Raw genomic sequence first — 12,640 nt, 5'->3', positions numbered from 1 at the left:
CCGGGTGCAGCTGACAACGCTATGTAAGGATCGGCGTCTGAAGAGTGATGCTGCACTCCCTGAGTGTGTAAGGACGCAGATGCCACAGACTCAAAGGAATCTGGGGCAGGTGAATCAGCAGGAAGCTCCTCTGCAGGGGCCTCAGCAATGGGTAGAATGACATCAGCAACAACAGGGGCCCCGCCCTCATGGTCAGCCTCAGGTGGGTCCTCCTCAAACAGATCGATGTCGTCGTCAGAAACAACATCGAGTGGCATGTCTACGACTGGAAAAGCAGCAAGCGGTATAGGAGCAGGGATCACCGCAAGTGGTAAATCCCCGGCAGGAAGGCCATCAGCAGGCTCAACTCCGACGTCAGGCAGCGCGAAGGGCTGAAAATCGTCGTCATCAGTGTTGGTGGTGTCTGATGTGTAGACATCTCGCTCTGATGGAATCTCGTCATCGGACACAACTGCCATAGGATCCAAGGTGTCCGAAACTCCTGTGTCTGAAGATGATGGCATGATGTCTGTAACACAACCACACATATGCACAAATAATCAACATAAGATCAAATAAACATGTAAGTCGCCATAAAGCAAACAAGTAATTCTCCTAGTCTCCTAGACTACCCTCCCAGCCTCTCAGACTGAACCTCCTAGCCTCTCAGACTAACTACCTGGCCTCTAAGACCAACCTCCCAGTCTCTAAGACTAAACCTCCCCAATCTCTAGAATTGGCCCCTCAGTCTTCATGACTGAACCTTCCCAGCCTCTAAGGCTGAACCTCCCCAGCCTCTAGGGCTGAACTCCCTCAGTCTCTAAGACTGAACCATAAATTTTGAAAAAAAAGTGCTCATACTTTTTGTTCGTAAAAATGTTTTGTATCCTGGATCTGGACGTAATGTATACAATGTAAAAATGTTTTCGTGAGAGCCCTAGTGATCATAGTCTAGACTCGAGAAGGAATCCTAGTTCGCTATGATCAATGCTCTGATACCAAGCTGTCACACCCTGGCTTTTGCGGAAGCGTGGGTTTATTTGGTGTGACTTCTTAATACCATAGCATAATCACAACAATGCTATATGAAAATAAAACCATGATGTTCATCCATTCATTCAAGTTTAAAAAGTTAACACGACAACATTGTTTTTAAAAGTTGACACAACAAACCAAATACAACCATGACATAAAGAAAACATGTTCAACGACATAACGAAAGACATGAATTAAAATCACAGTTTAAGACTTGCGACCCGTCCAGGCAAAGGTCACACTTCCTAAACTCGGATGACATCATTATTCCTACGCAGCTTGACGTGAATGCATACCATGCCAGATCCACTAATTCCCTGAAATACAAATCAACAAAAAGTTGAGCGAGTTCATGTAAAAGTGAGTATGTATAAACCTTTGAAGAATGTATAAAAGTCCCTGGTATGTAGTAATAAGGAAAAAAAAAGAGATCACCAATGGGTTGCAAAGCCACTGGTATGTGTGAGAAAGTGCAGGGAAACTCAAACCTAGCAAATTTGTTACCGAGCTTCAGCTGTAAGATACAGTCACCTCTATTGGCCTCCCCGGCCTTACGGGTGTGGGCTCGCTACACCCAAATAGATCTATCACTCTTGTGTCCCTCGGTCCTAACAAAGAGGATTAATGGCCTCGAGTGTTGTACCCACCCCTCACATGATCTAGTAGTATAAACCCTCCCTACGCTAACCATACCAGGTAATAAATGTTTATAATAGTTGTCGTATGTATTTCACCCCCAAAGTATAGATCTGAAAACAGTAAAGAGAAAAGAGGGACATGAACTCACAGAAGTGCGTATCCAGAAACGCCAAACTCCAACTCAATCTGATGCGTGACTACCTACACGTACTAATGCCTATTAGACGGATGGTTGTGCCTTGGCTTAGGGTTTAACGTTTTTGGGAAATAGTTAGACAACTATTTCGTATTCACACTTCTTATTTATTTTATAAGTATATTTCCTTCCCAAGGATGGGGGTAATAATTCATGTATGCTTTATAATTCCGAAAATATATTTTTAAGTCTCACTTGAAAAATATATTTTAACTACTTTGTCTAAAATATTTTAGTTTCCAGAATATATATATATTTTTCCCAAAAATATTATATTTTATTTCATAAATTTTTCCAAAATAATATTTCACCAAAAATGTACAAATATGAGTATTTTTCTGAAAAATACATAAGTTACATTTTAACGTGTCGCGTTGTAATAACAATACTTGTACTACTTAAATAATTATTTTGTGAGAGCGTTGGTATTATTTTGGAGTCGAAAATTTATGGTATTTTCAAGTTATATTATTTTTACCCTAAAAATAATATATCTAGTTCACGTAATAAACAAGTAATCACACTAGCGTTTTATTATAAAATATATATTCTAATTATATATTTAACAAGTTTTATTTACGAAAATCCACCTCCGGTACTTGGTATTTTGGTACTAAAAATCATGGCGAAGTTTATTTTGAAAACCAAGTTAAAAATATATTTGTAACCATTTGTTATAAAAATATTTCTAAGTGTTATATTTTTAGAAAAATTTCGCCAGAGTTTCCACTGTAATGGAGGTGTCCATGCTTTTAACATATCATTTTCTTTTGAAAAATCAATCAACAATCATCAATCAACAATATATACGATCTTTAGTCACTAATCTTGACAATAATAAGCCTAAATCATAAACTCATGAACTTGAAAGCTTGTAAAAATATGTAGTAAATCCCTAACACATTTGGTAGGTCTTGTTATCTTTAAAAATAAGATTAGTTTCTTAAAAACTTTATTTTTAAAGAATATGTAGTTTCACAACTTCTAGTCATGGTTTCCGAAAATATTTCTTTGTGGAATTTTCTTGTTACACAAGTGTTCATACACTTGTTTACTTACTAAAAATGTATTTAGTTCATACAAGATCCGGGTTTTAACAAAACTAGGATTTTTCACTTGGTTCTTCCGAAAAACCACTTGTAGATCTTTAGATCTACAAGTTTATAACCTTATTTTTCAAGAAAAATTATATTTGTTCAAGTTTCAAGTTCATGGGTGGGTGGTTTCATCATCCTTCATATTTCTAACACTTACATCTTACTAGTTCATGTTCTTGAACATGATCTAGTATGTCTAGATGATGATCCATTCTACTTCTACTAACAAACAACATCAAATAATCATAACTACACAAGATCAACATGATTTACCCATATATCTTCCCTTTATCCACTCTTTATCTCTTTATGTTTCAAGATTTAGTTTATGTTCATTAGTGTTCTTAACATTTAATCATTCTATCATTTATTAACCACTAAATACAAGAACAAGATGATGTTTTAGAACACTTACTACTAGCACAAGGCTAGGGGAGAAACAAGGCGTAAAAGTGGTAGATAAAAGAAAACTAGAGTGGTTCTTGAACTTCCGAGTGCACCAAGCTTGTTTGTTGAACCTCTTGCACCTTTGTATGTATGTAGAACACTTGTATGGAAGTTGGATGGTGGTGATATGGTGGAGGAGGGTGGCGGCCGTAGGTGGTGGAAGGAGGAGAGGAGAGAAATTGTTGGTGGTGAGTGTTTGATGAAATGAAGGTTCAAGACTCTTAGACTTATTTATAAACCAAGTTCTCTATTAACCAACATATAAAGTGCTTCCTAATGACCAACATTAACTATTAAATATTCAAAAGAAAGCAAGGGGGTGTCCCACCCCTTGTAACCGTCGAAGTGGGGGGGGGGGTAGGGTTGGGGTGTAATGGAACTAGTTACAATTTGGTTAGGATTAAAGGGTGTAGTTAGTGTATTATTATGTGTGTTATAATATAAAGTGTGTTAGGGTGTTCGGAGACCCTAACTAGCTCAGAAAAATAAAAACAATGTGTTTGGCAATATTTTCATGTTCCGGGTAAAGTCTGGTTGTTCGGTTGGATGTTGATCCGTTAAAGTGCTAAATAAAGCTATAAAGTGTCTTTTATATTGTTTTTAGTGACACATTAAATTTCCAACACTGTGGAAAGTGTCTAGGACTATTTTGCCAAGTTTTTGCACTTTACTAGCATTGTTAAATGCTGAATTTTGTTTATTTAGTGCAGAATTCTGCACTTTAAGTATGTTTTAGGCACTTTCGGGCACTATAATTATCACCTAGTGACGCAGTTTTATGGTCCTCACCTCCCTACACTCCCTACTAGTGTAGTATTCTATTCCTGGCTCACACTGGCGTCCAAAAACAATGTATGTTTAGTGCTGGCATTGTCAGCATGTTTCTGGGTTATCCGCTCACTGTGCTAACTATGCTTTGTGCATCAAGTTTGTCACTATTGTTTGTGTGTAATAAATAGAGTGACAGTATAAAATGTGATGCATGAGTATGTATGTATCAGAAATCAGAAAGCAGTTTAATCATAATTGTAATCAAGCACAGTAATTAAGCACTAATTAAATATTAATTAATTTGTACGGATACCTGGATTTGTGAAGGTTGTCACAGGAACGAGTCATGAAGATGAGATGGTAATAAATATCATCTCGCAAAGATAAACACTCACTTAGACCAAACGGGTCAAATGGTGAAGATATCACTATTTGAAAATATCGACTAATGAATATTGTCGAGTCTTATGTTCACAGGAGTGAATAGAGAAAGGATAATTGCATCGCTATTAATCAGCGATTATTAAAGCAAGGTATTAAAACGGGTTAATATATTGATCCGAGTCAGGTATGTATAATGGTTCAACTCATCATTTAGAACTTGAGGTTCTATAAGAGTTAGACAAGGTCAAAAATGGACATTCGGTTATCTTTTAGGTAAACCGAATAATTTAAGTTATAATCATGGTGTTTTTAGAAACATAATGGTTTCTAAACAAGATTATAGTTAAAAGGTCAGATTTTTGGGTCAAACAAGTATTTAAAAGTCCTTCGTCGAAAAAGAAGAACTAAAATTGACCAAAACGCCCTTATAAGCTAAATTGAGCAAACGACCCTTAAGGTTGTTTGGAAACGAGTTTTATAAGCAAATAGATACTTAGAATAAGTATAAAAACCGAAAGGTGTGAATCCTTGGGTAAATTGACCTTATATGAGTCTTTGCCGTAAATGATAATCCGAGGGGTAAAACTCGGAATAAATAGATCACCACATTAAATCCACCACAAATATAGTTGTGGTGGAAAATATTTTGATAAGAAATGTGGAAATATTAAGCTAGAAACGAACGAAAGCGATTCGTGTTTAAAATATGCTTAAATACCCTTAACGGGTCAAAATAAGCATATGAATGAAAACGGGTTTAAAATACTTAAGAAACCCGTGATTTGAACCTAATATGATAGACAATATCGAAAATATAAGGTTCGTGAGAAATTGGAATCAAACAAACATGGTTGTTTGATAAATACATGAACGGGTCAAAACTTAGAAATTTATATTAAGCCCAAATCTTAAAAGTCTTAAATTTTGTTAATCTGGATGTCGGATTTTAACTCCATGTTATGGAGAATCAATTTACGATCACGTAGGAAGAAATGGATCGTAAAACGGATAAAAAACGAGCAAGTTATGTTCGTTTTCATGAAAAATTGGGTTGCTGGTAATATACAGCACCAGCATCAACACATTCTGTCGAAATGGGGGCGTGGCGTCGCGCGACGCCCAAGGAGGAATACCGTCGCGTGCGGCGACGGGGTAAAAACCTGCAATTTTTTTTATTTTGTTTGTTTGACCCATTTACCTTGTTGTGCTTGTTATATAACTATCAAAACTAACTTTTAAGTTGGTTTTGATCATAGGTGAATGTCGAGAGTCCTGGATGAAGATCATGCGTCGAACAAGAACCGAACACACATTAAATAAAGCTTCCGCGTTAAATCTTGTTTTGTTTTGTTATAAGTGATTTATGTAAACGCTTACAACTATGTTTTTGTAATGTTTTTAAACATATGGAAATGTCGGTATGACAAGTTTTTGTAAAGTCGCATTTTGAGTATTGAAATGCGTATTTTAAAGTTGTAATCGTGTAAATTTCTGATGTGGGTCTTACATTAGAGACTCCGTTAGAGTCTGTTGGTATCTCATTTAAAGATGTGATCAGCCTATTGGTATTTCTTTTATTTCAAAGTATTATTTAAGACTTATAAATTATGTATTTTAGTTGGTTTGTACTTGAAACAGCGTGTTTTCACACATGGCCAGTTGTATGTCGCTTTATCAAGAGTAAAAATCAGAGATTAAGCCAAATTACTAATATTAGACAAGGACGTCAAACCAACATATAAAACAACAAATGTGATTTATAAAGAAATCTTCAACGACTTGCGATTTTGTCGTATTCATTTTTTTCTTTTATTTGTAATTTAATATTTACATTAGTAATGGAACGTTTCTTTAATTTCATATTCATTTTTTTTCATATTCATCAATGTGTAATTTATTAAATCAATAGATTTATATGAAATATTTTCTTTTTACAACCCGTGTAACACACGGGAACTTAAACTAGTACTATATAAGGGTAGGGATATTGTACATCTATACTATATTATAATGCATGAGGAAGGGGTATTTTAAGATACCCAAAATATAAGAACTTCTTCCCTCTTTATTTGTAAAAACACCCCTAAATTGAGGGTAACTTGGTCTTTTAAACACTAATTATATTTTAGTCACTCATATTATTACACTTAAATCCCTTTATTTAACAAAATTATAGCTAATTAGTTACATTTATCCTTTTCCACAACAAACTTATAATTATTTTACGTATTCTTGTCATATTTTATAAACTATAGTGTTTTAAAAAAATCCAAAGGTACCGTGATGACCAACTCATTTTTTTCGACATTTCGATAGTTATCTTGATCAGTATTGTTGTGCGGATTAAAATGTACAAGTAGATGATGCATTAGTGTACAAGAGATTAAAGCAATGTGTCTTATCTCATTTCAAAGGCTCAACACTCTCTACGTTGTTGTCATTAGTATCAGTTTAATAATATTCTAATCCCTTTTCAATCTAATTTTCGTTTGATTAAGATTGTTCACCAATTTGTTCCGGCGACTAGATTAAATTTCGAAACCTTGCACATACGGGTTTGATATGAGCTTTGTTCATATTCTATGTGTTTGTGTATTTACTTGGTTAGGTGTACACACTTACATGGGTTAGCAGATAGTAAATTGACATCAAATAAGCTCACTTGTTTTATCTAATTGGTTGTATTAAAAAACTTTATGTAATACCATATTCAACAAAATGGAATTTTAGTTTTTATATAAAAAATTATAAAAACGTTTTAGAAGCATTTTTCATTTTCATAAAACCTTTTTTTATAATAATGTTTTTTTAGAAGTTTGGTAAATAAGTTTTACACCAACAAACTTTTAGGAAAAAACTCCATATTCTAAACATAATACATCTTCAAAAACCGAATACCATATTTTGTTGCATTTTTTTTAGTGATTATAAGTACAAAAAATACTCTTATAGATAATATTAGTTAGTTGAAAAAAGCTACAGATTGTTCAATTCGTTTGTCTATAGGTTCTATATATAGTATTATTCATTAATTTTTTTCACTTCGAAAAATTTCTTGTTCTTTAGAATTTTTGGTTTACAGGTATTTCAATATTCTGTTGTGTATAACTATAATTTATTCTTCTATGCTCACACTTAACATTCATCTTATTTATTATTCAGTAGTTTTGGAGCTTCAATATACATCCTTTCAGATCTTTATACATGTATGTATATTTCTAAAACATGATATATTGTTTTTTTTTCTATATTATGTTCAACTGTGAACGTTGTTTTTTATCCTATATTATTTCTAACGGTAACATGACAAAATATGTAACTAAAATACTTAACAATTTTTTTTCAATTCCCCAAACTACTCCAGCTACTACTGATGTATCAGCTAAAGAGGAGAACAGAGAAGAAACTCATCATCCAAAGGATATAATAATCAAACAGGAAAAGATACAAGAAATTCCGGAGGACGTTGATCTCGATGATAACAAATGGTGGTGTGACAATATAGATGACATCCTTGAGATGTTTAAGCCGTATGATTACTAAATTGATTTCATCATGATGCAAAGTACTTATACTTGAGCTTTTAGTTTCAACTTTTATATTTAAGACTTATATTTCCTTATTCGTGTACTACTTTATATAACTTTTATTTATGTTTAAGACTTATTTTTTTATTCGTGTGTTACTTTATTGCGTTAATGGTTTCTTGAAGTACTTGATAACTTAAATTCTAAATTTAATAATTACTAGACATGTGTAATACTTATGACATATATCCACCACAATAATGCTATTATAAATATTATATGAATAAGAAAACTACCAGAAACGAGTGCCGCAATGCAAAGTGTCACCCCGCCGCATCGTGAGGGCACCCTACTAGTTAATTCAAAAGTGTGAGAAGTGTTTTAAACCATTAGATCTTTGATCTAATGGTTGAGATCAATATGGACCAAATTATAAATTGTGTTTAATTATTTGGACTGATTTGAAAATTGTAGGGGTAATAGTGTCTTTCTATATGTTTCAAATTAGGTAGCCTCTTCTAAATTCTAGCGATTCACTCCTAAATTCTAGCGATTCAATTTTAAACTTATTTTAAAATTTGAACATTCTAACAAAATCCAGAAATATGTAGCTGCTACAAGAAATATATAACACTATGCATCCATCATATAACACTATATAACACTATATAACACCATATAACACCATATAACACTATGTAACACCATTTAACACCATGTAACACTACATAACACTATAAAACAATATATAACACTATACATCTATCATAGACATGCTATCATAAAAATATAACACTATAACACTATAGAACTCTAAATAACAATATATAACACCATATAATACCATATAACACTATACATCCATCCTATAACACTGTATAATACTATATAACACCAAAAAACACTATATAACACCATATAACACTATGTAACACTATATAACACTATATAAAAATATATAACACTATACAGTTCTGAACGAGATGTCACAAATTCGTAGATTAATTCTTAATTCGTATTCCTATAACTAGTAGGGTGCCCGCGCGATGCGGCGGGGGCGACACTTTGCATTGCAACACTCGTTTCTGATAGTTTTCTTATTCGTATAATATTTATGATAACATTATTGTGGTGGATATATGTCATAAGTTTACACATATGTAAAAGTTTTGTTCTTTTATAAAAAATAATAACCAAAAGACAAAAAATATTGTTTTTTTTTTGTATAAAAATTAATAATCAAAAGACAAAAAATAAAAGATAAGTTGTTATAATTGTAAAGTTTGTTTATTTTATTGGTTAAATTATAAAGTATAATTTTATTCTTTAAAGTTCATAACTTTTTATAAATATCCACATAGTACTCATCCAATAAACTTTAAGTTTAAAATTTTTGTTTTTATAAAAATAAAAAATAGTATTTGACTCGTAAGTACGTTTTAAAGCTTTAACTTAAATTGTTAAATTTCGGTTTTTACAAATATAAAAAATTTATATTTTTATAAGATTTCATAAACTGTTTTTATAAAAAATAGGATGATAAGAGTTTATATCTTTATTAACTTTATATCATACTAAGTTCAAATTTTTAGTTCCTAACTAATCTTATCTATATGAGTCTACTTTTAACTAATAATTCCTAAAAATATGCAACACAATCTACTACTATGTATCTAGTCAAGTTGGTAAATAATTATTTTAGAACTGACTAATATTATCTATAACAATATAGTTGAACTTATAATTCCTAAAAAATTGGAACCCAGTTTAGAATTTATCTAGTAAAGATTGTAAATTTCTGGAGTATTTTATTTATATTACTTGTTATAAAAATGTTTATAAAATAATTATTTTTTTATTAACTTTATATCATAGTAAGTTCAGTTTTTTAGTTTAGCTTTAAAGTTTATTACTTTATTACTTTTTAATTAAAAAATGCAAATTATTATATTAATATCCAAGAATAACTGCAATAATTATTTTTTTATTAGTTGACTTATAATTCCTAAAATTTTGGGACATAGTTTACTATTTATCTACTAAATATCGTAAATTAGAATTAAATAATTCCTAAAATTTTGGGATATAGTTTACTATCTATCTACTAATCCGTAAATTAGTTTTAAATAATTCCTAAAATTTTGGAACATAGTTTATATTCTATCTACTAAATATCAAAGTTTTGTTTTGTTATAAAAATTAATTTTATTTATATTACTTGTTATAAAAATGTTTATAAAATAATTATTTTTTTATTAACTTTATATCATAGTAAGTTCAGTTTTTTAGTTAGCTTTAAAGTTTATTACTTTATTACTTTTTAATTAAAAAATTCAAATTATTATATTAATATCCAAGAATAACTGCAATAATTATTTTTTTATTAGTTGACTTATAATTCCTAAAATTTTGGGACATAGTTTACTATTTATCTACTAAATATCGTAAATTAGTATTAAATAATTCCTAAAATTTTGGGATATAGTTTACTATCTATCTACTAATCCGTAAATTAGTTTTAAATAATTCCTAAAATTTTTTAACATAGTTTATCTTCTATCTACTAAATATCAAAGTTTTGTTTTGTTATAAAAATTAATAATAAATAAAGTATAGAAAAACTGTTTTAAACATGTAAAGATTCGTTTGTTAATAAAAAATACTAAACAAATGACAAAAAATAAAAAATAAGTTGCTATCGTTATAAAGTAAGTTTATTTTGTTGGTAAAATGATAAAGTTTATAATTTTATTGTTTAAAGTCCATAACTTTTTTAAATATCCACATCATACTCATCCAATAAACTTTAATTTTAAAATTTTCGTTTTTGAAAAAGTAAAAAGTAAAAAATAGTAGGTGACTTGTAGGTACGTTTTAAACACCTTTAACTAATGTTAAATTTCATTTTTATAAATATTTAAAAAATCATATTTTTATAAAACAGTTTTTATAAAAAAAAATAGGATGTAAAAGTTTATATCTTTATTAACTTTATCTTTTTATTTAAGAAATATAAATTATTCGAGAAATCTATAATATTATATAATTATTTTTCATATCTCGTGTCGTCCAATAGTTTTTTTTTATAGAAGGCACTAATGGATATATACGAAATCCTCGTGGAACATGACTGTTAAATTGAATAAGTTTAGTGTGCTTTTTAAATACAATCTTGAATTTACTCCAAACCAAGAGGTAGTTTTCATGTTTTGGCCATTCTTGGTAATCGAATTTATCTCTTTGGAAATGATCAAGTACGAACATGTAAATTATATAATACGAACATGATTAAGTACTAAAGTATATTAGTTCAATCGAGATGTAAATTATAAGTGCAATAAAATAAGACAAAACATAAACTTCAAATATAAAATAAACTTTATTATTCATGGGATAGTCTATATCAAACAAAAAACAACTGAAAATGAAAAAAAACATAAAAACACTTGATATATTTCATCTAAAATCTCTTCTTTTTTGATCTGTTTTTCTTGTTTGTGCTCGAATCAGCAGTATCATCTAATTCATCTTCTTTCTCATCGTCCTCAGAATCATTTAAATTTATAACCTCGACCCATTTCCATTAAGAGAGTCTCTTAGATCTTTTCTTTTGATTCTCATACTTCCGATCCTTAAAAAACAAAAATTTAATAAAAAAGTTAAAAAATGATTAAATAAATTTGAAAAAAGAAAAAATATTGAATAAAAAAGTTTAAAAAAGATTAAATAAATTTTAAAATTACCTCTTCACTAAATTGACGTTGAAGCTTAGACTTGTATGGACTGAACATTGCACCATAAGAAATAATTTCAACACTATTATCACCATCATCCTACAATAAAACACCAAATAATAACATAACGAACTTGTTAATATGAAAGATTATAAGCGAAAATATTACTTAAAAACTAACAAAAGCTTGTTCGACAACTGGGGTGTTTAAATTGGTATGTTGAATATGAAATATCAAATAAGTTAGTATTCACATAAAAGAAAACAATTATTCATTATTGCGATATAACAAAACTTATCATAGAACCGACCTTAGATTTTTCAATATCGCATGCTTGTTTTTTCGCATCAAGTGAATTCAGAACTGGCTCCATATTTTAAATCTATTTAGCAATAGAAATGTAGAATTGTGAGTGTTTGCTATGTATTTATAGTAGTCCATTAGGTTTTAGTTTTAGATTGGTCATCCATTTATTTAGGAAGTTTGTTGTGAGTTTTAAGTTTTTAAAATAAGATGCACATATCCTGTTTAGTTTGTTGTGGCATGTTTAATAGGAAGTTTGTTGTGAGTTTTATCTATACTTACTATATTAAACATGCCACAACAAATTGACTCTGTACAAGTAAAATTAGGGAATATTTTAGTTTATTAATGCCGTTCAAAATAAAAAACTTGGGTAAAAAACAAATGTTAATGTACGGTAGCTAGGTAATGGTCAAAGCTGGCTTGGGTAAAAAATAAATGTTGGCTTTAATCAATTGTACATTTACGCATCGGCTATTTGTACTTTATGAACGCACGGCGAAACTAAAAAAGACAACTATCGAAACG

General features: G+C 30.3%; 1 long non-coding RNA gene across 1 annotated transcript; it reads right to left on the bottom strand.

Annotated features, from left to right (window-relative positions):
- Positions 1-11,623: 11,623 nt before the first annotated feature.
- On the bottom strand, positions 11,624-12,191 carry LOC110918475. The gene is made up of 3 exons (XR_002581347.2): positions 12,120-12,191; positions 11,819-11,908; positions 11,624-11,706 (listed from the first exon to the last, which is right to left on the bottom strand). It is a non-coding gene; the product is annotated as an uncharacterized LOC110918475 (long non-coding RNA).
- Between the last annotated feature and the right edge of the window lie 449 nt (positions 12,192-12,640).

Source organism: Helianthus annuus, chromosome 16, assembly GCF_002127325.2.
Source record: "Helianthus annuus cultivar XRQ/B chromosome 16, HanXRQr2.0-SUNRISE, whole genome shotgun sequence".
In the NCBI taxonomy this organism is placed as follows: Eukaryota; Viridiplantae; Streptophyta; class Magnoliopsida; order Asterales; family Asteraceae; genus Helianthus; species Helianthus annuus.
The sequence above is the reverse complement of the archived record's forward strand: the minus strand, read 5'-3'. Positions and strand labels throughout refer to the sequence as shown.